The following is a 27,366-nucleotide window of genomic DNA, read 5'->3' on the forward strand; positions in this document are numbered from 1 at the left end:
ACCTTGCTCCCTGAAGCTTGAAGAGACCGTCAGGGTGTAGCTCCTGGTGGTGGCTGGCTGCCCATCATGCTCCACCCGGCAGGTGAACGTCACGTCCTCCCTGTGCACAGAGGAGTTGACCAGCAGCCAGCTCGTCAGGTTGAAGGTCCCGTCCTTGTTCTCTGAGCGGGTCGAGCCTGTTTCTGTCCTGGACACATTTCCATTCTCCACCCAGGTCAGCTGTAGGCTCTCAGGGTAGAAGTGCTTCACCTGGCAGGTGACGTTCACCTGGTTCCCTGCCATGGTGTGCAGGGGGATGACCTCCAGGGTGGGTGGAACTGAAACAGCACAGGCAGAAGCTGTGACCTTATGGCACAGATGCTGAGCTCCTCCCAGCAGGGCAAGGGCCTCCCTCGGGACAGGGCCAGGCATACAGAGGGGCTCAGACACTGGGGGTTTGCATGGGAGTGAATCACTAACCACAGGGCCTGCCACCCACAGGTGCCAAGGGACCAGCAGCTCCCCTGAGGGTAAAAGTGAGTGAGGTTGATAAGCAGAATTCTGGCCTGAAAGAAGTTTAGCAGAATAGATGGAACCCCCCCCCCCCCATTCAGCAGTGGTAGTTTCTACTGGTTGATTTAATGAAGCCAGTAGCACATGCTGGCCATGGGGCAGGAGTTCACATGTGATGGCTGGTGACAGCACTGCTGGGAATTAGACCCCAAGCCACTGAGGTCCTGGAGAAAAGGCCCCTGGGGAGCAGCTGACTGGGTGGCCAGTGTGGGCTGGAGCAGGGAGTAGGGTCCTGTACCTCGGATGGTGTCAGACAAGTTGACAATCCCCTGAAGAGGAGGGCCCCCCTCCAAGGTGAAATGGGCCACTTTGCAGATGACCTGAGAGTAGATGTCTCCAGGGGCCAGGGTCACTTGGGCTGTGCTGGACACACTGTAGGACACACTTTCTCCCCTGGGGTCCACGCTGGTCTGGGTGTGCGAGAGCTCATTCCCATTTTTGAACCACTTGAGGGTGATGTTCTGGGGGAAGAAGCCGTGGGACTTGCAGGTGAAGCTCACTGTCTTCCCAGGTGTGGCCCTCAACGCTGGACCTGACACCACAGGGGGAGAGGGTCTGGCTGTGAAGGGGATTGACAGACGAGTCAGGTAATTGGGAAACCCCTGCTGCCCACAAACCGGTGACATGGTTAACAATCGTCCCCGACGTTATTGTTGGTGTTCTTATTTGCTGGGCTGGGGATTGAGCCCAGGTGCATGCTGAGCACATGCTCTGTTACTGGGCTACAACCACAGTGACAAGACATGATTTTTTTAATGCTCCTAATAAAGCTCTCTGGGTGCTGAGCTGATCCCTGTATTGTGTCCGTACCCTCAAGTCCCTGGGTGAGCCCAACTATGTAGCAACACAGTGAGGAACGTCAGCCCAGGTGCTGCTCCAGGCCTGAGGTCAGAGCCTTCCTCTCAGCACCAGAGCATTGCTACCAACCTGGGCCCAGGGAGGACCTCACAGCCCTGTCTCACCCTTTGTTAAAAACCTTTTCCTGCTGGCCTGCCCTGGAATGCTTGACACCAAGGAAGGTCATATTTAGAAACAAATGCAGGGGACAAACAGGACCAGGACACTAAAATGAACATGGGGACCAGCTCTTCATGCTGAGACGTGGCCCAGCACCTCATCTGTGGGATGGGGTGGTTGGCAAATCTCCTCCCAGGCCACACTGAGCACAGCTGGCTTTGGATCACACAGAGCTGCCCCTGGAATCTCAGAAAACTGTAGGGCATGTTGTCCAGAGACTGGGGAGGCTGAGGCAGGAGGACTGCAATGTCCAGACCAGACTGGGAAACATAGCGAGAACCTGCCTCAAAATATATAATAAAAAAGACTGAGGATGAAGCTCAGTATTAAGGTGCCCCTGGTTTCAATCCTGAGTAACAATAACAAAACAAACAAAAACAAACAGGTCCATCCTTCTCCCAGACTTTACACTGTGCATGTCTCCTCCACAGGTGGTTATGAATTCACCCCAATTGTTCTTCTTTCCACAAGTATGCCATGAGACTCACCTGGGCCGAGGCCTGAATTTGAGAAGGAGAGGATGAATGGGAGCTTTTTTTTGAATCTGGGCTTCTCTGGGTCAATTGGCATCGGAGTCACAGGTCAGTGAGTGCAGAGGAAGCCACAGGGCTAAGTTCATAACTGATGGCTAATCATAAGAGATGCAGACCCAGGCCCCTGAGCAGGTCCTGAGGGCACTCAGGTGAGAGCATCAGGAGGCTGCTTGCCTGTGGACAGGTCCTCAGATGGGTCCTTTGGTGTCTCCAGATTGTTCATCACCACTCAACACCTTCTAAAGCTGTCACCAGGCAGCAAAAATCATGAAGGTTTGTATCCGCAAATACTGACCTCACTGCCTGACATGCACCCAACTCTCAGAGGACACAATATGCAGGATGTCACTGAAGAAGTGGAGTCACCCAGACCACACCAGCCTGGAAGGCACTACAGGGGATAGAGACTCCATTCAGTGGCCTCTTATCAGGAGCTAATCAGCATCCTGATGCTGCCCTGAGCCCCCAGAGCCCCTCAGATCTTGATAACCACCTGCCCCATGAGGAGGTGCTAGTGAGAGCCCATTATGAGACAAGGCTCAGAGAGGGAAATGGCCAGCCAAGGGCATCAGGCTGGGGGAGAGGGAAGAGAGCAGACTCCTGTCATTCACACAGGAAGACAACGTAACACCTGTTCTTTTTCTGCTGAGCCTCAGTGTCCCCTTCTATAGAGAGTTCTTAAAGCACCACCCTGCAAGACTAGGGTGAAGGCAAGGGACGGTGCTGGAATGGAGTAGGTGCCCAATAAATGACATCTGTGGCTGCTATTGTCACCTTCTAAACCCACACACTCATTGCTTACCAACAAATGCAGTGGGGACCCCAGGAACAGTCTCCATCCTGTTCCTGTGTCTGCCAAGAGAGGAGGAACAGAAATCAGGCCTCGGTCCAGGTGAGACCCATGGCATGTTGTGGAAAGAAGAACAATTGAGGTGAATTCATAACCACCTGTGGAGGAGCCCTGCACAGAATAAACCTGTGTGAGAGGAGGAGCAGAAATCCCTGGATGATGATGAAGCAGTGGTTTTCTTGTCCCCCCCAGCCCCCCAGGGAGGTACTGAGAGTCTACCCAGGGCCTCAGGGTGCTCAGCAGGAACCAGCACTGAGCTGCACCCCCGCCCTCTCCCTGTGTTCTTGAGTCCCCACAGGAAACAAGGTGGCAAAGTGCTTCTCACATCATGAACAGCATCACAGGGGTTTCATCCAGAGAGGCTGTTTCCATAAAGAGGGGCTCTGTGAAGGGACAAGGGACAGATGCCTGAGTGACATTTTGGGTCATCAAGGCAGGGAAGGCTGTGTGCTGAAGAGCCAGGACTCAGTGGCTCCAGCTCCTGTTCAGAGACAGACTCATGTCAGATATGGGCCCCAGGATGACGCTGGATCTGAGCGGGCTCTGTCGGGAGACCCTGCCAAGGGCCCAGGGAGCTGAGCCCAGCACGTGCTGTTCTGGAGCATCCACAGCTGAGAAGGGCTCCCACGCTCTCCCTTACTGCCAAAGGAAAAAACACCAGCTTCCCTTCCATGTGTTCAGGACATGGATCTCAGGAGCCCTGGCTGTGTGTTAGAACCTTCTGGAGTAAGTAAAATCTTCAGATGCCCAGACTCATGTTGGAATTTAAAATCAAAACGTCAAGGTAAATCCTGGGTCTGGGAGTTTTTGTCTTCAGTTTCTCACATGATTCCTATGCACAGCCGGTGGGGAGCCCCCGACCCCACTGACCACAGCAGTAAGAAAAAAAATATAACATCTCCACAGGAAGAAGTCTTTTGCCCTTGTTCAAACAATGGAGCAGCTCTGTGTGTCCTGCTGGGGCATCTCCCTATGGAAGGAGACCATGGCCAACATTCAGCAGAGGATCTCTAGTCACTGTGGGCTTCAGGGTGTGAATGTGAGTGTCTTCCTGAACCTGTGGGAGAGGGAGGAGGAGCAGAGACGCAGCTCCCTCCCAGTGGGTCAGGTCAGGGTCTGTGTTGAGCCCCTCCTGTGCCCTGGCCCTTCTGTGGGGACAGTGTCTATTCCCAGGGCAGCAGGAGCCTGGGCTGGAGTCAGGTCTGGGCTCTGTCCCCTCCTGGCATTAATGTGCTGTGTGAGAGAGGGCCTGCTGGGCCTCCAGCTCCCCAGGGTCAACAAGGGTGGGCACAGGTGTGAAGGTCCATGTGTGCTGACCACCTCCGCCTCATGGCTTAGGAAGGGCATGCAGGGAGTCTTGTAGGAACCACACAGGGAGGACCTGTGCTTCCTGAACTGGGACCCCTGTGTCACCAACATGGGGAACATTCCCTGGGGAGTGACCCAGCTCTGCTCCTGCCCTGCAGGGCCTGTGAGGGCTGGTCCCTGAGACACAGGGATTTACAGGCAGACCCAGGGCAAAGGCCCAGACTCTTGGCAGCTCCTCCACCAGGGCCCCAGGTCTACAGGGAACCTGAGCCTGTCAGAATCCTCTCAGGTGCTGTTCCAGGAGGGGAAGGAAGGAAAGCATGCCCTGCCCCTCCCTGCTCTGGAGGCCTGGTCCTCAGGGAGGGACAGGAACAGTAGCCTGTGGGAGGAGACCTTTACCTGCTCTACTCCCAGCCCTTTCCAGAGCATCCAGAGTGCGGATTGGCACACAGTGGGTCCTGGGTGCTGGTGGCAAAAAATAAGACTCATCCATACAAAGGCAGTGCTCTCTGTAGGCAGCAGACATGCTTTGGCTCTGTGATTGGCAAGTCCCTCAAACCCTCAGAGCCCCCTGCTGGGGAGCCACAGGTCAGGCCAGACTGGAAAAGGTCAGGGCTGTGGAGCAGGCAGGTGAGGGGTGCAGATGCCCCCCATTTACCAGCCATGGAGCCTGGACCAAATAGCACAGCCTCCACAGGCCTCTGCCTCCCTGACCTGCAGAAGGGGTGACAGCAGGTCATGACATGAGCACCCAGTGCTGCTCCTGCTTCTCAGCTGTGACCCCCAGGATGGAGGGCGTGACCCCTGACCTCCTGTCCCACCCCAGGGAGGAGGAGGCAGCTGCACTCACCTCGCACAGACAACTCGGTGCCTGGTCCAGACTTATATTCTTTATCAACAGGGGTCGATTTCTGGAACTTCACACAGTAGTAGGTGCCGGTGTCTGCTGGGGTGACATTACTGATGCGGATGGAAAAGTCCCTGTTGTCCCTCTTTGTGGTATCTGAGAGATTTGTGACTCGGGGGAAGTGGCCTTCCTTGGTGTTGCAGATCAACTCCCGGCCTGGCCCTGCCCCCTTAAACCACCAGACGGGCCCCACGGGGAGCAGGGAGGTGACAGTGCAGTGCAGAGTGGCCGACTCTCCAGCAGCGACAGACACTGGCTTCTGGGGCTGGATCACCTGCAGCTCCTGTGCAGCCGCTCCTGGGGGGAGACACAGGGTGGTCACTGCTCATCCTGGGGATCCTCTTGGTTTATCATGTGGAATCAGCAAAGCCTGTCACTGACTGAGTGCCCACAGAGTGGCCTTGAGCTCAGCACAGGGCGTGGGTCCTCACACTGAGCCTCCCCTGGCCTGCACCTCCACACTGTGAGACACCTGCCCCTGAGGCCCAGAGCCCTGAGCAAGGTGGAGGGAGGGGACTTGAGGGCCTGAGCCCTCCCCTGAGCTCTCATGTGTCATCAACTAATTGTTGATCTTCCTTTTCTGAAGGGTCACTGGCCCTTCATGGACCATGACATTGTGTGGGGTCCTGTGGCTCTTGGGTCTCCTGAGTTTTGGGGAAGTGTGGATACAATTAGTGGGAAATGCATTTGACATGAGTCTTGGCTCAGCTTCTCTGTTCCACAGAGATTCCAGCTCATGATGGGGTTCCCTCCTTCAGCCTGGAGTGATCATGGTGCATACAGCAATGAACGTGCAAATTAAGTAGGAAATGAAACTTTGCTGAAGCCCCTGGCATATCTCCCCACAGTACGACCACCTTGTGTAAGTTTCTAATGCTGCTGTGACAAAGGACTGCACAGCTAGTGCCTACAGCAACAGAAATCTATCATGTCATGGTCGTGACCATCAGAAGACAAAATTCTCGGTCACTGGGTCCACCCAGGGGTCCTTGTGAGAGCTGTTTCCTTAGGAGGCTGTTCCCTGCTCTCCACACCCAGGGGGCTGCCTGGGCTGCTTCCCCTTGTTTCCCATCCTCCTGTTCCTCCTCCCTCTTGCCTCCCCCGTCCCACGTCCTTCCCTAGCTCTTACCCTCCTGCCTCCTCCTCCTCAGGACCCTAGTGATCTATTGGGCCCCACCTGAAAAGACACCAACACTGTGAAGCAGCTGTCTTCAACATGCTCCTGGAAAATTGGGATGAAGTGGAAAGAAAATCTAGAATATGATCAGCAAAATGAGAACATCAACAAAGAGAGAGAATGTATATATAAAAAAAGAGAAATATGGGAGTTGATAAGCTCAATTAACTCAGAAGTTCACTGGTGTTTCCACAACAGGTTTGAACAGGCAGTTGAAAAAAAATCACAAAATGTGGAGCAGGATCCATTGACCTTGCCGATTCTGCAATTCAGGGAAAAAACAAAACAAAACAATACCTCAGAATCTTAAAAAAAAAACTAAAGTCCATTCAGGATGTCAGCATTGACAAACATGAGAATCCCAGAGATTCAAGAAAGAAAAAAAAATGACAAAAGTTTATTGGAAAGATAAAAGTTCTCTACAATCTTGAATATGATCAAGTATTTGAATGTTCTAATCCAAGATACTGAACAAACTCCAGGAACCATCAATGTGAGCAAACCCACACTGAGGCCACTGGAAACCAATCTGCCAAAGATGAAATAAAAGAGAAAATACTGAAGCTGAAAGAGAGGCATGTCCACCAGATACTGGAGAGCTTCCTGAGTTTTAAAAAAAAAAATTTAAATTTTTATGTAAGTTTATGTAAGTTATATATAAGTATATATGTGTACATATATGAGTTTTGACCACTAACATTCAGGGTTATTATTGAGACATGATTTGTATTCCCAGCCATTTTTGTTTATTTTTGTTATTTAATGTGACAGCTCTGTTGGGGTGATCCTTATGTTGCTCATCAGTGGGATCAACCCTCCCATTGACCACACAGTGGAGATGAGGAAGGGAGGAAGTAACGGGCAAAGTCCCTGGGACATGGCCTCTGTCTGCTCATGTATTACTCCCTATCTGTCCCCAAGGCTCCACTGTGTTGCACAGCTCTCTGGCCTGCTGGCTGTTTTGTGCTCTGCTTTGTGAAGCTCTCTGTTGCTTTTTCAGAGAGCTTATAATGGTCTTCACCTTAGAGTGCTGCTTCCATCCCAACCCCAAGAATGCACATTGAGATACCAGTTCCCAGCCTTGACCCCAGCTACAGAATCATCCTACCATTGAAAGGAACACCTGACGATGTGAATTGGTTATTTATCAGTGTACTGTGTGGGAATGTGATTTGAGGAAGGGCCTCTTCTGATGGGTGTGCGAAGAGGTATTAGGGGAATTAGGTAGTGAATTTGATCATTTTATGTTATATGCATGTATGAATATGCCAAAACCCATTATTTTGTCAAATTCATATATGCTCCACCATCCAAAAATAACAAAACAGTTTAAAAAAAGAAAGAGGAACAAAGGCCCCTGGCATTTCCCCAGATACTTTTCTAGGCAGAGGAGGGGGATTCCTGTTTGCAGAGCAATGATGTGGGAAGCTTCAAGCAATGTCAGCATCATAGCTGCTATAAAAATTCACTGTGGAGGGATCCAAGAAGATGGGCCAGAAGGAGGCACATTCTGTGTCACTCTGTCACCGGGGACCCAAGTAGTGAGAGTATACTGCTTCTCTGCAAGTGATTTTTCTGCTTCTGAACAGGAATAATGGCCACTGTGTGCATGCAGGGCTCCAGGCCTCAGTGTCAGAGTAGGTCTCCCAACTACTCACCCACCCAGAACTACTGGGTGCCCAAGCAGGACCATCAGCATCAGCACCCACACAGAACTTATGGTCACCCACATGAGAAGAAATCCAGAATGCTGCTTCCACGCAAGACTCCTGGAAGCTACCCGTATGTGGGAACTCTGGCCACCACTCCTGTGTGAACCCCCATCTACTAATGTTGGGCTCCCCTGGTTGCCTCCGTCTTGGGACTCCACAGCAATGGAGATAGTCCCCTATGCACAGTAGCCTGCCTGCACCTGGGGACTTCACCTAGGCTCTGAAGACAGCCAGCTTGTCACGAATACATTGTTCATTGCCATCTTCCAGCTCCTCCCATCTGACCTGACACCCCATTGCTGAAAGAAGCTGCCTCCATCTTGGGTCACATCTTGGGGGCAAGTCCCAGTTTGGAACTCTGGCTGGCCAGGTTCTGGGCCCATGAGTTGGAAAGCAGCCTATGTGGCCTATGTGAGGGATTCTCAGGGTCCAGCACACTGAACCAGGATACAGTGGTTAGCACACTACCTGCACTCAGCCCAATCACCATGGTAACCTGGCCTCCCTCAGGTGTACAGCATGTTTCTTTCCTTCTGCTTTTCTGCCATTGACTTTTTAGACCATTGGCCACCACTCGTAAGCATGTTGCTAGCTCACTGGGTTATGTGACCCTCAGATGAATCTGCCCAGTAACAGGCTATGCATAAAAACTTGCCTATGCAATAATAAAGTGGATTGAGTTCTCTGAAACTGATCTCTGGAGGTCTCTTTTCGGCTCCATTGCCACACCTTCCTCAGCTCTTTGGTGGGCTTTGGCTGGACCTAGTGAGCCCTCAGCCAGGTACCCAGTTTCTACCCCCTCTCTCAGCAGCTGCTAGCTCAGCACAGTGACTGCCCAACACAAAACAGCTCTTGTAACATGCCCAAAGTGCCCCCCACAAGATTCCCAGAGAAAAATGTCCCTTATTATGAACTAGTAAGGGAGAGGGTGAGTGTGATAGAGTTTAGAGACTAACATAGAGACCAGGAACTGGGAGTCCTTCAGGCGAGATAAGGAGATAAGACCAGGTGCTCACATCACACAAGTGGGCCCAAAAAGAGATCCTTGAGGTGCAATCTTCCTTTGTGGACTGGCAGGTGCCACACTTTAATTTCTGGTGCCCTCCTCCCAGGACCAACCCTCCCTCCCTGATTTCCTTCACTGTCCTGAGGGTGGAGATACCAGCTAACAACAGACAACCCTCCCATTGGATGAGAAGGGAAGCAGGGAAGATCCTGATCTCCAACCAAAATATTCCTGATTTCTTCCTTCAAGATTATTTTTCTTTCCTTTTTCTTCTCCCTCTCTATTTTCCCTCCCTCATCCTCAACATATGTGAAACCAAGTACTTTGCATGAATTGGGATTTTGAGGACTGGGATACTGAATAGTATATCACAGTTGTGTTGTATATATATTTTTTCCCTCCAATTTTTACCATTTTACCATTTTAAATTTTTATTAATGCATGTGTTTTTTAAATGTATTCTACATAGTTCCCACTTGTCTACCTAAAATTACTTCCTCTCTATTCTCCTGCTACTAACCTTCTTCTTTAGATTTCTCTTTCACACTTCTTAAGATATAATAACTCTATATCCTCACCTCCTACCTCCTCAGCATATCATCCTACAACTCACCCCCAGAGTCTTTGTCCACTGTCAGAAAATGTAAACCCTTTTACAAACCTATGGATTATATTGTAGATAATAATTGAATTCAACATTTCTGTATATTATGATCAAACTGTAAATGTCTTAATAGCAACTATTTGCTTTAAGGCTGTATATTGTTTATATTGGGATCTATTAACATTGCCTTTTGCCTCAAAGGAGAGGTATTGGGACCCTACAGGAGCACTATAATCCTATAGGGTAAAAATGGTAACACCTTGGATCTGCAGTGCTAGAAGGGAAGACACGTGAAGAACATGAAAAGACAAGGGAAGAAAGTGTCCCAAATAAACCAAGATACCACTTATTAGAATCCATGGCCAGCACAGCAGAGGAAATTACATAGAAGGAGTTCAGGATGTACATAATTAAAATTTTTTGTGAATTAAAAGATGATATAAAAAAGCAAACACAAGCAGTAAAAGATCATTTTGAGGGGTTGGGGATGTGGCTCAAGTGGTGGCGCGCTTGTCTAGCATGCGTGAGGCACTGGGTTCGATTCTCAGCAGCACATGGATCCTTCTCTAAAATAGATCATATGTTATGCCACAAAGCAAATCTTAGTAAAATATAAAAAAGTAGAGACACTACTCTGCATTCTATCAGATCAATATGAAATGAATTGGAAATCAATGATGAAATAATAAATAAAATCCACTCCAGAGACCAGAGGAGGAAGCCCGGTGCCGTGCCAGACCAGAGGAGGAGCCTGGGGCCAGCCCTGTGCGCTAGTCCAGAGGAAGCCCATCAACCCATCAAAGGGGGTGTAGCTACCAGCACGGTTCTGCAGCTGATCCAGGTACCCGGTTTCCAACTCCCCCACCCTTAGCTGCGATAACTCAAAATATTTCCCACAAGCTTTTGGGGGGGGGGGTGTAGCTATCAATGCAAAGCAACAACTGTACAGGCACCTGGTTTCCACCTCAGAGACTAGAGTAGGGAGGATACTGGTGGAAGCTCATGTCCTTTCACACTGGCTACATCCACCACCCTGAACACAGAGGCTCAAGCTAGGAATAGACAATGTCACCTACTGGAAGAAAGGAAAACAGAGTTCTGAGAGACTTTTTAAAATCTTTCTCTCTTCTCTCTCTTTCACAACCTCAACATATGTGAAACCAAGAACTGTGCATGAACAACTGAATCACCAAAATAATATAATATAGAGGAATTGCATATGCCCTGCCTCCCCCATTTTTTCCTTTTATCTTCCTTACTTTCTTTTTCCTTCTCTCTCTTTTCTCTTTTCTTCCTTGTTTTTTCTTTTTCTTCATTCTTATTCCCTCTATCCCACTTTCAACCCCCTAACTTTTACTATCTATACATAGGGTAACTATCTAAATACAGATAGGAGGTTGAATCTATACATTCTTCCATAAATTACCAGTCTATTGGTTAGAGTTTTCCAAAGTTGCTAAGTTAGATTAACTTCATACCCTCACTCCTTTCCCCCTAAGTATAACATCTTTAATCTGAAATTCAGTTATCTATATGCCACCAGATACGGTATGCCTTTTTGAAACTAATGACTATATTTTTAAATAATAGTTGAAACAAATATCTGTAGACTTAGATTCTAACTATAAATGTATTAATAATGAAAACTTGTGCTTAGATGATGTACTGTTGATATTGGGAACTGTTAACATTGTCTTTCTCCCCAAAAGAGGGATTTTGGAGCTATACAAGACAATATACACATATAAGGGGAAAACCATTAACACAACAGTTTCACAAAGCTAGAAAGAAACATGAGCAGTATGAAAAGACAAGGAAATAAAGTACCACAAACGATGCAGGTCAATTCAACATTAGAAGAGGTAATATCTGCAGCAGATGGAATGTCAGACAAAGAGTTCAGGATATACATGCTTCAGATGATCTGGATTCTCAAGGAAGACATTAGACAGCAAAATCAGACAATGAAAGATCACTTTGACAATGAATTACATAAACAAATCCAAGAAGCAAAAGATCAACTCTACAGGGAGATAGAGGATATAAAAAAACAAAACAAAACAGAAATCCTGGAAATTCAGGAAACAATAAACCAAAATAAAAACTCAAATAAAAGTATTACCAGCAGAGTAGAACACATAGAAGATAGAACATCAGACAATGAAGACAAAGTTGAAAAAGAACATAGACAGCTCAGCGAGAATGTTAAGAAATCATGAGCAAAACATCCAAGAAATATGGGATAACATAAAGAGACCAAACTTAAGAGTTATTGGGATACAAGAGGGTATAGAGGTCCAAACCAAAGGAATGAGCAATCTGTTCAATAAAATAATACTAGAAAACTTCCCAGACTTAAAGAATAAAACAGAAATCCAAATATTCAGGACGCTGAATGTACAAAATCATAAGAGATTCACACCAAGACACATTATAATGAAGATGCCCAACATACAGAATAAGGGGAGAATCTTAAAAGCCACAAGAGAGAGGAAGCAGATCACATTTAGGGGTAAACCAATCAGGATAACGGCTGATCTTTCAACACAGACTCTGAAAGCTAGAAGATCCTGGAACAACATATTTCAAATGCTGAAAGAAAATGGGTTCCAACCAAGAATCATGTATCCAACAAAATTAAGCTTCAGGATTGAAGATGAAATAAAAATCTTCCATGATAAACAAAAGTTAAAAGAATTTGCAACTTGAAAACCAGCTCTTCAAAACATCCTTGGCAAAACATAACAGGAAGGGGAAATGAAAAATAACAATGAAAACCAACAGCAGGAGGTAGTACAATAAAGGAAAAACTAATCAAAGAGGAAAAACAAATCATGTTAAGTAACATAAATAAACAAATATGGCTGGAAGTACAAACCATATCTCAATAGTAACCCTAAATATTAATGGCTTAAATGCACCAATCAAAAGACATAGGCTAGTAGACTGGGTTAAAAAAATCCAATAATATGCTGCCTACAGGAGACTCATCTGATAGGAAAAGACATACACAAACTGAAGGTGAAAGGTTGGGAAAAATCATACCACTGATATGGACCTCTGAAGCAAGCAGGGGTGTCCATACTTGTATCAAATAAAATAGACTTCAAGCCAAAGTTAATAAAAAGGGATAAACAAGGACACTACATACTGCTCAAGGGAACCATACACCAACAAGACTTAATGATCATTAATATATATGCCCCAAACAAGGGTGCAGCTACGTTCATCATCTTCTCAAGTTCAAGAGTCAAATAGACCACAACACAATAATCATGGGAGATTTTAACACACCTCTCACCACTAGACAGATCTTCCAAACAAAAGTTGAATAAAGAAACCATAGAACTCAATAATACAATTAATAACTTAGACTTAATTGACATATACAGAATATACCACCCAAGATCAAGCGGATACACTTTCTTCTCAGCAGCACATGGATCCTTCTCAAAAATAGACGATATATTATGTCACAGGGCAAATCTTAGCAAATACAAAGGAGTAGAGACACTACCATGCATTTTATCTGGTCATAATGGAAAGAAATTGGAAATCAATAATAAAATAAGAAAGAAAAATTCCTACATCACATGGAGAATAAACAACATGATTCTGAATGAACAAAGGGTAACAGAAGACATCAAAGAGGAAATTAAAAAATTCTTAGAGGTAAATGAAAACTCAGACACAACATATCGAAAACTCTGGGACACTATGAAAGCAGTTCTAAGAGGAAAATTCATTTCATGGAGTTCATTCCTTAAAAGAAGGAAAAGCCAACAAATAAATGACCTCACACTACACCTCGAAGCCCTAGAAAAAGAAGAACAAATCAGCAGCAAATACAGTAGAAGGCAAGATATAATTAAAATCAGAGCTGAAATCAATGAAATCGAAACAAAAGAAACAATAAAAAATTGACAAAACTAAAAGTTGGTGCTTTGAAAAAATAAATAAGATTGATAGACCACTAGCCATGCTAACAAAGAGAAGAAGAGAGAGAACCCAAATTACTAGCTTATGGGATGAAAAAGGCAACACCACAACAGACACTTCAGAAATACAGAAGGTAATTAGAAATTATTTTGAAACCCTATACTCTAATAAAATGGAGGATAGTGAAGGCATTGATAAATTCCTTAAGGCATATGAGCTACCCAGATTGAGTCAGGATGATATAAACAATCTAAACAGACCAATATCAAGTGAGGAAATAGAAGAAGCCATCAAAAGACTACCAACCAAAAAAGCCCAGGACCAGATGGATATACAGCAGAGTTTTACAAGAACTTTAAAGACGAACTAATACCAATACTCTTCAATTTATTTCAGGAGATAGAAAAAGAGGGAGTACTTCCAAATTCATTCTATGAGGCCAATATCACCCTGATTCCAAAACCAGATAAAGACACTTCAAAGAAAGAAAACTTTAGATCAATATCCCTAATGAATATAGATGCAAAAATCCTCAATAAAATTCTGGCAAATCGGATACAAAAACATATCAAAAAGATCATGCACCATGACCAAGTGGGATTCATCCCCAGGATGCAAGGATGGTCCAATATACGGAAATCAATAAGTATAATTCACCACATCAATAGACTTAAAGATAAGAACCATATGATCATCATGATAGATGCTGAAAAAGCATTTGACAAAATACAGCATCCCTTTATGTTCAAAACTCTAGAAAAACTAGGGATAACAGGAAATTACCTCAATAAGGTAAAAGCTATATACACTAAGTCTCAGGCCAGCATCATTCTAAATGGAGAAAAATTGAAGGCATTCCCTTTAAAATCTGGAACAAGACAGGGATGCCCTCTCTCACCACTTCTATTCAACATAGTTCTTGAAACACTAGCCAGAGCAATTAAACAAACAAAAGAAATTAAAGGCATAAATATAGGAAAAGAAGAACTTAAATTAGCACTATACGCTGATGACATGCTCCTATATCTAGCAGACCCAAAAAGTTCAACCAAGAAACTTCTAGAACTAGTAAATGAATTCAGCAAAGTGGCAGGATATAAAATCAATACCAATAAATCAAAGGCATTCCTGTATATCAGTGACAAATTCTCTGAAATGGAAATGAGGACAACTGCTCCATTCACAATATCCTCAAAAAATAAAATACTTGGGAATCAACCTAACCAAAAAGGGGAAAGGGCTATACAATGAAAACTACAGAACCCTGAAGAAAGAAATAGAAGAAGACCTTAGAAGATGGAAGGATTTACCTTGCTAATGGATTGGTAGAATTAATATTATTAAGATGGCCATATTACCAAAAGCATTTTACAGATTCAATGCAATTCCCATCAAAATCCCAATGACATTCCTTGCAGAAATAGAAAAAGCAATCATGAAATTCATCTGGAAAAATAAGAGACCCAGAATAGCTAAAGTAATTCTAAGCAGGAAGAGTGAAATTGGTGGTATCATGATTCCAGATTTTAAACTATACTATAGAGCAATAGTAACAAAAACAGCATGGTACTGGCACCAAAACAGGCTGGTAGACCAGTGGTACAGAATAGAGGACACAGAGACAAATCCACAAAATTACAACTACCTTATATTAGACAAAGGTGCCAAAAACATGCAATGGAGAAAGGATAGCATCTTCAACAAATGGTGCTGAGAGAACTAGAAATCCATATGCAACAAAATGAAATTGAATCCCTTTCTATCATCATGCACAAAAGTCAACTCAAAATGGATCAAGGAGCTAGGAATCAGACCAGAGACTCTGCATCTAATAGAAGATAAAGTTGGCCCTAATCTTCATCACTTGGGGGCAGGCCCCAAATTTCTTAATAAGACACCTATAGCACAAGAGTTAAAACTAAGAATCAACAAATGGGATGAATTCAAAATAAAAAGTTTTTTTCTCAGCAAGAGAAATAATATGTGAGGTGAATAGGGAGCCTACATCCTGGGAACAAATTTTTACCCCTCAAACATCTGATAGAGCTCTAACCTCTAGGGTATACAAAGAACTCAAAAAGTTAAACAACAAATAACCCAATAACAAATAACCAAATAACCCAATCAACAAATGGGCCAAAGACTTGAACAGAAACGTCTCAGAAGAGAATATACAATCAATCAACAAATACATGAAAAAATGCTGACCATCTCTAGCAATCAATGAAATGCAAATTAAAACTACTCCAAGATACCATCTCACTCCAATAAGAATGGCAGCCGTTATGAAGTCAAACAACAAGTGCTGGTGAGGATGCGGGGAAAAAGGTACACTCATACATTGCTGGTGGGACTGCAAGTTGGTGCAGCCAATTTGGAAAGCAGTATGGAGATTCCTTGGAAAGCTGGGAATGGAACCACCATTTGACCCAGCTATTCCCCTTCTCAGACTATACCCAAAAGACCTAAAAAGAGCATACTACAGGGACACAGCCACATCAATATTTATAGCAGCACAATTCACAATAGGTAGAATGTGGAACCAACCTAGATGCCCTTCAATAGATGAATGGATTAAAAAATGTGGCGTTTATACACAATGGAATATTACTCAGCACTAAAAAATAACAAGATCATGGCATTTGCAGACAAATGGATGGCAATAGAGCAGATTATGCTAAGTGAAGTTAGCCAATCCCTAAAAAACAATGCTGAATGTCTTCTCTGATATAAGGGGGATGACTCAAAATGGGATAGGGAGGAAGAGCATGAGAAGAAGACTACCACTAAATAGGGAAGAGAGGTGGGAGGGAAAAAGAGGGGGAAAAGAGGGAGTTGCATGGAAGATGGAAGGAGAACCTCATTGTTATACAGAATACATATATGATGTCGTGATGAGAAAAAGAAAAAAAAGTGTGTCACATTAGATTGGATAGAGAGAAAGGATGGGAGAGGAGGGGAGGAGTAGGGAGGATAGGAAGGGCAGCAGAATAGAATAGACAATATGAATGATGTATGTACATTCCATGTATGTATTATATGTCAAAATACATTCTGCTGTCATGTATGACTAATTAAAACGAAATAAAAATAAATCGCATGGCAAAAAAAGGGAAAGAGAAAAAATATAATGAAAACAAAACAAAAACAAAAACAAAACAAAAACGACAACAAAAAGAATCAGAGAATTACGTTTTACAGAGAGCACTTTAGCCTATGGTTTAAAAATAGGGGATTCAATAATACCAAAAGACAAGGAATGTTTTCTATGTGGTTGATCCTATGACCAAAGGTAAACAAAATGATCCCAAATCCAAAGCAAATGCATTTCCCATCTGTGTAGTACAAGGAAAACCAGTAAAGCGTGATCTTGACTTTGATGGTCCAAAAAAAAAAAAAAAAAAAGAAAGAAAATCCACTCCAAAACCTGGAGACTAAATTAAATAATATGCTACTGAATGAACAATGGGTTTCGGAAGACATCAAGGAGATTAAAAATTTTTTAGAGGAGAATGAGATCACAGATACAACATATCAAAATCTCTGGGACACTATGACAGCAGTTCTAAGAGGAAAGCTCATTGCATGGAGTTCATTCCTTAAAAGAAGAAAAAGTCAACAGATAAATGACCTCACTTTACATCTCAAAGCCTTAGAAAAAGAAGAACAAATCAACACCAAATGCAGTAGAAGACAGGAAGTAATTAAAATCAGAGCTGAAATCAATGAAATTGAAACAAAAGAAACAATTGAAAAAAATTGACAGAACAAAATGTTGGTTCTTTGAAAAAATAAGTAAAATTGACAAACCCTTAGACATGCTATTGAAGAGAAAGAGAGAGAAAACTCAAATCACCAACATACATGATGAAAAGGGAAATATCACAACAGACACTACAGAAATACAGAAGATAATTAGAAATTATTTTGAAAACTTGTACTCCAATAAAATAGAAAATATTGAAGGCATTGAAAAATTTCTAGAGTCATATAATTTACCCCAATTGAATCAGGATTATATACACAATTTAAACAGATGAATTCCCAGTAATAAAAAAAGATGATGCCATCAACAGTCTACCAACCACGAAAAGCCCAGGACCAAATGCATACACAGCCAAGTTCTACAATACCTTTAAAGATGAACTAATACCAATATGCTTCAATTATTTTAGGAAATTAAAAAAAGAGGGAGAACTTCCAAACTATTCTATGAGGCCAATATCACCCTGATTCCAAAACCAGGCAAAGAAACACAGCAAAAAAGAAAACTTTAGACCAATATTTTTAATAAACATAGATGCAAAAATTCTAAATAACATTCTGGCAAATCAAATATAAAAACATATCAAAAAGATTGTGCACCATAGTCAAGTGGGTTTCATTCCAGGCATGCAAGGTTGGTTCAACATATAGAAATCAATAAATGTAATTCATCACATCAATAGCCTTAAAGATAAGAATCATATGATTATCCCAATAAATTCAGAAGACAGTTCACAGAATACAGCACCCTATTATGTTCAAAACACTAGAAAAATTAGGGATAACAGGAACATATCTCAACATCAAAAAGGCTATCTATGCTAAGTCCCAGGCAACATCATTCTAAATGGAGAAAAATTGAAGGCATTCCCTTTAAAAACTGGAACAAGACAGGGATGCCCTCTTTCCCCACTTCTATTGAACATAGTTCTTGAAATACTGGTCAGAGAAATTAAACAGATGAAAGAAATTAAAGAGATACACATAGGAAAAGAAGCACTCAAATTGGCACTATTTGCCGATGATATGATTCTATACATAGAAGACCCTAAATGTTTCACCAGAAAATTTCTAGAACTAGTCAATGGATTCATTAAAGTAGTAGGATATATATTCAACACCCATAAATCAAAGGCATTTCTGTACATCAGTGACAAATTCTCAGAAAGGGAAATGAGGAAAACTACCCCATTTATAATAGCCTCAAGAAAAAAACAAACAAACAAACTTGGGAATCAACTTAATGAAATAAATGAAAGACCTCTACAAGCATAAAACTACAGAATGCTAAATAAATAAGTCAAAGAAGACCTTAGAAGATGGAAAGATCTACTTTGCCCTTGGATAGGCAGAATTAATATTAACAAAATGACCATACTTCCAAAAGCACTATATGTATTTAATACAATTCCAATCTAAATCCCGATGACATTCCTCATAGAAATAGAAAAAGCAGTCATGAAATTCATCTGGAAAAATAAGAGACCCAGAATAGCTAAAGCAATCCTTAGTAGGAAGAGTGAAGCAGGTGGCCTTACTATACCAGACCTTAAACTATACTACAGAGCAATAGTAACAAAAATATCATGGTTTGGCACCAAAACAGACTGGTAGACCAATGGTACAGAATAGAGGACACAGAGACTAGCCCACATGGTTACAGTTATCTCATATTAGACAACGGTGCCAAAAATACATTGGAGAAAAGATAACCTCTTCAATAACTGGTGCTGGGAAAACTGGAAATCCATATGCAACAAATTGAAATTAAGCCCCTTTCTCTCACCATGCACAAACTCAACTCAAAGTGGATTAAGGATGTAGGAATTAAAGAAGAGACATGTGACTTATAGAAGAAAAAGTAGGCCCAAATCTTCATCATCTTAGATTAGGCCCTGACTTTCTTAATAAGACTCCCATAGTGCAAAAATTAAAACCAAGATTCATTAAATGGGATGGATTCAAACTAAAAAGCTTCTCAGCAAAAGAAACAAATCAGTTAGGTCAATAGAGAGCCTACATCTTGGGAACAAATTTTTACCACTTGTACATTAGATAGAGCACTAATCTCTAGCTTATATAAAGAAGTTAAAATTCTTAACTTAACCAGAAAAATAAATAAAAAGCTCCACAAATAATTCAATCAATAAATGGTTCAAGGACCTGAACAGACACTTCTCAGAAGATGATATATAATAAATCAACAAATATATGAAAAAATGTTCAACATCTCTAGCAATTACAGAAATGCAAATCAAAACTACTCTAAGATTTCATCTCACTGCAGTCAGAATGGCAGCTATTAAGAATACCAACAACGATAAGTTTTGGTGAGGATATGGGGGAAAAGGCACACTCATATATTGGTGGTGGGACTGTAAATTGGTGCAGCCAATCTGGAAAGCAGTATGGAGATTCCTTGGAAAACTAGGAATGGAATCACTATTTGACCCAGCTATCCCATTCCATGGTCTATACCCAAAGGACTTAAAAACAGCATACTACAGGGACACAGCCACATCAGTGTTTATAGCAGCACAATTCACAGTAGCTAAACTGTGGAACCAATCTAGGTGCCCTTCAGAAGATGAATGAATGAAGAAAATGTGGTGTATATTCACAATGGAATATTATTCAGCATTAAAAGACATAAAATTATGGGGTTTGCAGGTAAATGGATGGAGATGGAGAATATAATGCTAAGTGAAGTTAGCCAATAACAAAAACAACAAATGCCAAATGTTTTCTCCGATATAAGGAGGCTGATTCACAGTGGGGTTGGGAAGGGGAGCCTGGGAGGATTAGACAAACTCTAGATAGGGAAAGGGGTGTGCAGGGAAGGAAAAGGGCATGGGAGTAGAAAAGATGGCAGAATGAGATGGACATCATTACCCTAAGTTCATGTTTGAAGACATGAATGGTGTAAATATACTTTGTATAGAACCAGAAAAAAAGTGAAAAAAATAAAAGATTCACTATCAACATAGGCTTGGAGCCCAATTAGGGGAGAAGTCTGGAGTCTCCAGAGTAGCTTTTCATTAGAGAAGGATCTCACAGCATCTCCCAGCAACCCCAGAGCCCAGGCTGCTCTAGCTTGGTGCTGTCTTAAGAAGTGAGATATTGTCTGAATTTATTGCTTGAGGGAATAAAACAACTATATGTCCTCTACTCTGGCACCCCACAGTTGATGAAATGAGAATGGAATAGAATAAGAAATCAATGATAAAAAATAGAAACTACTCTAACACATGGAGAAAGATAATACACCCTTGAGTGACCAATGGATAGTAGAAGAAATCAGAGATGAAATAAAAATACTTAGAGGTAAACGAGAAGAGTAATACAACATGTCAAAACTCTGGGACACTGTGAAGGCAGTGCTGAGAGGAAATTTCACTGCATTGAGCTCATTCATTAAAAGAACAGAAAGTCACAAAATAAATAAGTTAGTGTTATATCTGAAGTCCTAGAAAAACAAGAAAAAAATCAACACCAAACACAGAAAAATACAGGAAATAATTAAAAGATGATGTCAATAAAATTGAAACAAAAACAATTTTAAACATTGAAAAGGAAAAGTTTGGTTCTTTGAAAAAAGAAACAAAAGTTATAAATGCTTAGCCAAGCTAACACAGAGAAAGAGAGAGAAAACTCAAATTATAAAAAATTGTAATAAATAAGTAAATAATTCCATGGACACTGCTGAAATGCAGAAGATAATCAGAAACTACTTTGAAAATATAAACTCTGATAAAACAGAAAATCTTGAAGACATTGACAAATTTTGAGACATATATGATCTATCCAAATTGAATCAGAAAGACATAGAAATGAAGATGACACCAAAAGCTGACCAACAAAGAAAAAGACCAGATGGATTCTCAGCCTAGCTTGAACAGATCTTCAAAGAAGAAATAATACTAATGCTCCTCAAATTATTCAATGAAATAGAAAAGGAGGGAACCCTTCCAAACTCATTATATGAGGCTGGTATCATCCCTAATACCCAAACCAGACAAAGCCACATCTAGGAAAGAAAATTTCTGAACAATATCCCTGGTGAACATAGATACAAAAATTATTGATAAAATACAAATAACATAAAAACATATTAAAAAGATAATGCACCATGGTCAAGTGAGGTTCATCCCAGGAATGCAAAGTTGGTTCAACATATGGAAATCAATAAATGTGATTTATCATGTCAATAGACCTAAATACAAGAACCAGTTTATTATCTCAATAGATACAGAAAAAGTATTTGACAAAATTCAGAATAAATTCATATTCAAAACACTAGAAAAACTAGCGATAATGGGAACATACCTCAACATTGTCAAAGCTATATATGCAAAACACAAGGCCAACACCATTCTATATAACAAAAAAATGATAGCATTTCCTCTATAAACTGGAAAAAGACAGGGACACCCTCTCACCACTTTTATTCAACATCGTCCTTGAAACTCTAGCCAGAGCAATTAGACAGAAGAAAGAAATTAAAAAGATACGCATAGGAAAAGAAGAACTCAGACCATCTCTGTTTGTCGCTGACATGATTCTATACATAGAAGATCCAAAAAAATCCCACCATAAAACATTTCTCAAAAATGAATTCAGAAAACAGAAAGATATAAAATTAACACTCATAAATAAATTGCATTCCTATATATCAGTGATGAATTAACTGAAAAAGAAGTTAAGAAAACCATCCCATTCAGAATGGCCTCAAAAATACTTGGGAATCAATCTAACAATGAAAAGTACAAAAACACTAAATAAAGAAATAGAATAGTACCTTAGAATGTGGAAAGCTCTCCTGTGTTCTTGGATAGGCAGAGCTAATGTCATGATGGCTATACTACCCAAAGCACTATGCCTATTTAGTGCAATACATATTATAATTCCAATAATGTTCTTCAAAGAAGTAGAAAAAGTAATTGTGGAATTCATTTGAAAAAAATAAGAGTCCCACAATAGCAAAATAATCCTCAGCAAGAAAAGTGAAGCTGGAGGCATCACAATACCAGACCTTAAATTATACTACAGAGTGATAGTAACAAATCAGCATGGTTTCAGCATCAAAACAGACATGAAGACCAATGGTAGAGAATAGAAGACAAACAGATGCACCCACATACACAGTTCTCTCATACTAAACAAGGCACCAAAAACCTACCTGGAGAAAAGAGAGCCTCTTCCCAAATGGTACTGGCAAAACTGGACAGCTGCATGTAGCAAAATGACATTAAACCTTTATCTATAACCCTGCACAAAACTTAACTCAAGTGGATCAAGGATGTAGGCATTACATCAGAGACCTTGTGCCTACTAGAAGAAAAAATAGGGTCAATTCTCCATCATATCAGCTTAGGAAGCAAATTCCTCAATAAGACTTCTAAAGTGCAAGAAATAAAATCAAATATCAATAAAAGGGATGATATCAAAAGTTCAAAGCTTCTTTACAGCAAGGGGAACATGAAGAAGTTGAACAGAGATCCCACAGAACGGGAGAAAATTTTTGCCACCAACATCTTAGATACAGCATTAATCTCCAGGATATTTAAAGAATTCAAAAACTTAACACCAAAACAAACAAACAACCCAGTGAATAAATGGGAAAGGAATGGAACAGTCACTTCAGAGACAAAGAAATATAATCAGTCAACAAATATATGAAAAATGTTCAATATCTCTAGCAATTAGAGAAATGTAAATTAGTACTTCAGTGAGATTCCATCTCACTCCTGTCAGAATGGCAATTATCAATAATACAAGTAACAATAAAATGTTGGCAAGGATGTGTCGGGGGGAAAGGTACATTCAAACATTAATGCTAGGACTGCAAATTGGTGCAGTAAATGCACAACCAGTGTAACCCCACAGCATGCACAACCTCAAGAATGGGAAGTTATACTCCATGTATGTATAATATGTCAAAATACATTCTACTGTCATGTATAACTAAAAAGAACAAATTTAAAAATTAAAAAAAGACCAACACTCACCCCTGTTATTCCATTTAAGCAGCAGACAGAAATTCCCCTTGGAGGCACTGGACCACTCCTCAGGATCATAAACTGCCCCCTGGCTTTGGGAAATTCTTCCCCTCACGGACTTGTCTACATATCATGAAAACAACAGATGTCTGGGGACCCCTTGGCTCTCTAGGGCTTAGATGCTCCATGATCACTGCTCACCTCAACTGCTCCCCACAGCTACGAAAGCATCATCAGAAGAAGATAAAGCAAAAACTAGACCATCTGGCCTTTCCCACTGGCAGGATGGGGTGACTTCCCTAGGCTTAGACCCTTAGACAAAGCCTGGGTATCAGAGGGGGTCACCTCCCACCAGGCCCCTTGGCTAGCTGGAACCCTAAGAATTAACCTAGTGGACATAATGGAAATCCATGGACTGTAGGAATGGCACAGCCACCCGTCATACACCCTGGAACTCAGTGGGATGTGGCTGCCTTCCACCCCTAACCAGAGCCTCTCTCTAAATCATGGGACCCAAGGACAACACACCTTGCCACAGCCCAGGCAGCCCCTGAGCTCAGGGCAATTCACCTCTCTGCTCCACACCTGGAGGTGGCTCCCATTTCAATCAGAGTGAGAGGAACAGCCTTGAACACAGCAGGGACATCTGCTCTCACACCCTGTGCAGTTTCTCTATCAGGAAGCCCTTCTGCCAGAAATCCTCATGGCCACTCCTGCCGCTCCTCTAAATCTCTGCTCAAATTCCCCTTCTCAGTGATGCCTGCCCAGACCACCGCTTTTGCAGTGCCTCTCCCACTCGTTCTCCAGTTCCCTTATCCCACTGATAGTTTTTAAGTGGCATTGATCACTGTTCAATATGTGATATGATTTACCTCTTTGTTGAGTGTTGATCTCCACCATTGTCCCTAGAGGTACCTTAGCTACACAGGGCAAATCCTTTGCCTCTTTTATGCTCAACACACTGAAAGTTTCTGTAAGAGTTCCTGCACACAGTAGGTGTACAATAAGTGTGTACTTAGTGTGTGAATTGCTCAGTGCAACCCTCCCTGCATTGCAGAAGTCGATTTTCAGTGGATACATTTTGAGAAATGGCCACAAGTTGAGTTTCCCACACAGAATACTTAGCAAAACAAGAACTGTTTGCCAGATATAGGCAGAAAGTAGAAGAGCCCAGGAGAAAAACCACAAACCCTTTTCCTCCACCATTCTCTACAACCATTGGCAGAAGCTGTACAAAATGTGTAAATCAGTCTACATGTGCATCATTTACTAATTTCATATACAAATGTAAACCAGGCACCCTTCTTATTGCCTTCAAAAAAAGAAGAAAGAGAAGAAACAAGATCCAAATCCTCTTGGGGTCTCTAGACCACCATGATGAGCATGAGATGCCCCAGGTTTTTGGAGCAGACATCTGACCCCATGATGTCATGCTACACACCATTAAAACAATGTCTGGCCACATGTAGGGTCAGGGCCACAGAGTTTGAGAAGATGGTGGGTGAACCACGAGCTCCAGATCAGAGCATCTGCACCCAGACCCCAGCCCTCGCACTGCCCCTCAATGACCACGGAGCTCCTGGTACTTCTTAGCTGTAAGGTGGGTGGCCAGAGTGTCTGCTGTGGGTGTCATGGTCACGTGATGAGCTGTACAGCATTTCAGAGAGTCTGGCCCATGGTGAGTGTTCAAGAAATTGAAAGTCATTACTCAGTAGATTTCCTGAGGCCTGGAGCCTTCCACTGGCCCCCTATGATGTAGATGAGGGTAAGACATCGTCACAGCCTGTGTCAGTCAACTCTTCATTACTGTAAGTAATACCTGAGACAAATCCACTTATGAAGAGAAAAGTAGGATGAGCTCACAGGTTTAGAGGTTTCAGTCCAGCATTGATTGGGCCTATGGCTATTGGGCCTGTGGGAGGCAGGAAATCAATGGAGGAGAAGGTATGATGGGACAAAGACATGTACCTCAAGGGCAGACTATGAGAGAAAGAGAGGGGGGGGGCAGGGAGGGGGGATCGCTTACTCCATGGCCTTGAGGAGATCACCTCCCCTTGGCTATCTCAGAAGTTATCAGGATTTACACATTGATGCTCTGGAGAGATGTTCTGTGAGCTGAAGGATTATATTATGCAGGTGATTCTTGTCACTGCTGTTTGAAGCATCAGCTGATGTGACGCCTCTTGCCCCACCTGCAGGGGAGGCCTCCCAGAGACGCTGCTCAGGACCCTTGGTCTGGGCTCCAGAGAATGCCCTGCCCCAGCCTCCATGGCAGAGCCTGTGCTTGTCCTGAGTCCCTGGGAGTCCATGGGCAGAGCTGACCTAGGGGCCAGGACACAGGAATCTCCCCAGACAGTGGTCACTCACCTGTGAGTCCCAGCAGGAGGGTCAGCATCAGGACAGGACAGGGACGCTGGGGCCAGGAGGCAGGTGCAGACATGGTGGAGCCCTGAGGAGCCTGCTCTGTCCCAGTGTCTGTCCTGGGGAGATCCCTGACTCTGCTCTCTAGAGAGAACTGACACTCTGCCTACTCTGTTTCAAGAGGAAGTGACTGTGACAAGCAATTTCCTCCAAAATTGTGAAATAGAAACCAGGAGCACAGACAGCAAAGGGTAAGGGTCTCTCATGCTGCATTTTCAGAAGGAATTGGAACACACCTTGCAGGAAGAAGGCCTCCTTCCCTGGGCCTGTACCTAGGCCCCTCACGGTTTCCTGGGTCTTAGTGACTTTCTATTTGGGAGTCACAGGACAGGCAGGATGTGCCCTGGACTCTGACCCTGAGACCCTGGTGTGGCTGGCTGGTGGCCTCACTCTGCAGCAGCTACACACAGAGCTACTCAGCTAGAGGAAGGAGGGGTCCTGGGGCCTGCTCAGTGTTGGGGAGGAACTGGTCACCTCCTGCCATGGCCAATCACTGCAAAGCATTTTTTCTGTAAAGGATCATAGTTCCCCATAACAGTTGGGTGCATCCTGACAAATCCATACGTGCATGGAATTAGGGATCAATCCTGGATCTCCCTTTTCCTCTCCTGTGCTCACCCCACACCCTCCTCCTTCCTAATTTCTACTAGACTTCCTTTTGCTCATGTCTTCATTTATTTTTCTTTGGTTCTTTTGATTTATCCATAAATGTGAAATTCCCTGTGGTTTTATTTATATTACACTTAACATAATTTTAGAAGAATTCCTTCTGCATTTCCTTCCTTTTCCATCCCTCCTCTTAGACTCTTGATCTCCTTCTGTTCTACTGACCTTTCCCACATCTGTGTGGTATCCTGTCCTTCTCTCCTTCTTTCCTTATTACACTCTAGTGTGCAGAGCTGAGAGAAAACATTAGACCTTTGACTTTCTGAGGGTGACTTCTTTACTTAACATGATGTTCTCCATGTCCATCAACTTACTGTCAAGTGCCATGATGTCACTCTTCTTTGTGGCTGAGGAGAACAGGAAGTGACCATGACGGAGTGAGAAGCAATTTCCTTCAAATTGTGAAGTAGAAACCAGGGAGCACAGTTTTTTAATCTCTTTATCTATTGACAAGCACCTGGTTGATTCTATGATTTAGCTATTGTGAATTGTGCTGCTATAAACCTCTATCAGCCCCATCCCTGTAGGATGCTTATTTTAGATGTTTTGCAAAAGTTCCAAGGAGTGTGTTGGCTGAGTCATGTGGTGGTTCTATGCCTAGTTATTTGAGGATTCTCCTTTCTGCTTTTCTGAATGGTGGTCTTCATTTGCTGGTCCACCAACAATGTACATTTCAGCATACATTTCACCTGCATCCTCACCAACACTTGTTTTTATTTCTAATCTTGGTATTTGCTGTCTGACTGAAGTTTTGATTTGCATTTGGTTACAAGGAATGTTGACAATTTTTTTCATGCACATATTGGCTATTTGTGTTTTTTCTTTTGAGAAGTTTCTGTTAGTCTTTTGGCCCATTTGTTTTTTGGGTTATTGTTATTATTAGAATTTAGATCGAATGTGTTGGAGTTCT

The 27,366-nt window shown here is 42.7% G+C and overlaps 1 pseudogene across 1 annotated transcript in view; it reads right to left on the bottom strand.

The window, feature by feature from the left end:
- Window positions 1-27,366, bottom strand: part of LOC308646448 (signal-regulatory protein beta-1-like) — a 152,048-nt pseudogene that overhangs the window by 6,413 nt on the left and 118,269 nt on the right. Inside the window, exon 4 of the transcript XR_014024408.1 lies at window positions 5,111-5,464. The product of XR_014024408.1 is annotated as a signal-regulatory protein beta-1-like (transcript). The remainder of the gene's footprint in view (window positions 1-5,110; window positions 5,465-27,366) is intronic.

The sequence above is a fragment of the Spermophilus citellus genome, assembly GCF_964194105.1.
Source record: "Spermophilus citellus genome assembly, chromosome: 4".
In the NCBI taxonomy this organism is placed as follows: Eukaryota; Metazoa; Chordata; class Mammalia; order Rodentia; family Sciuridae; genus Spermophilus; species Spermophilus citellus.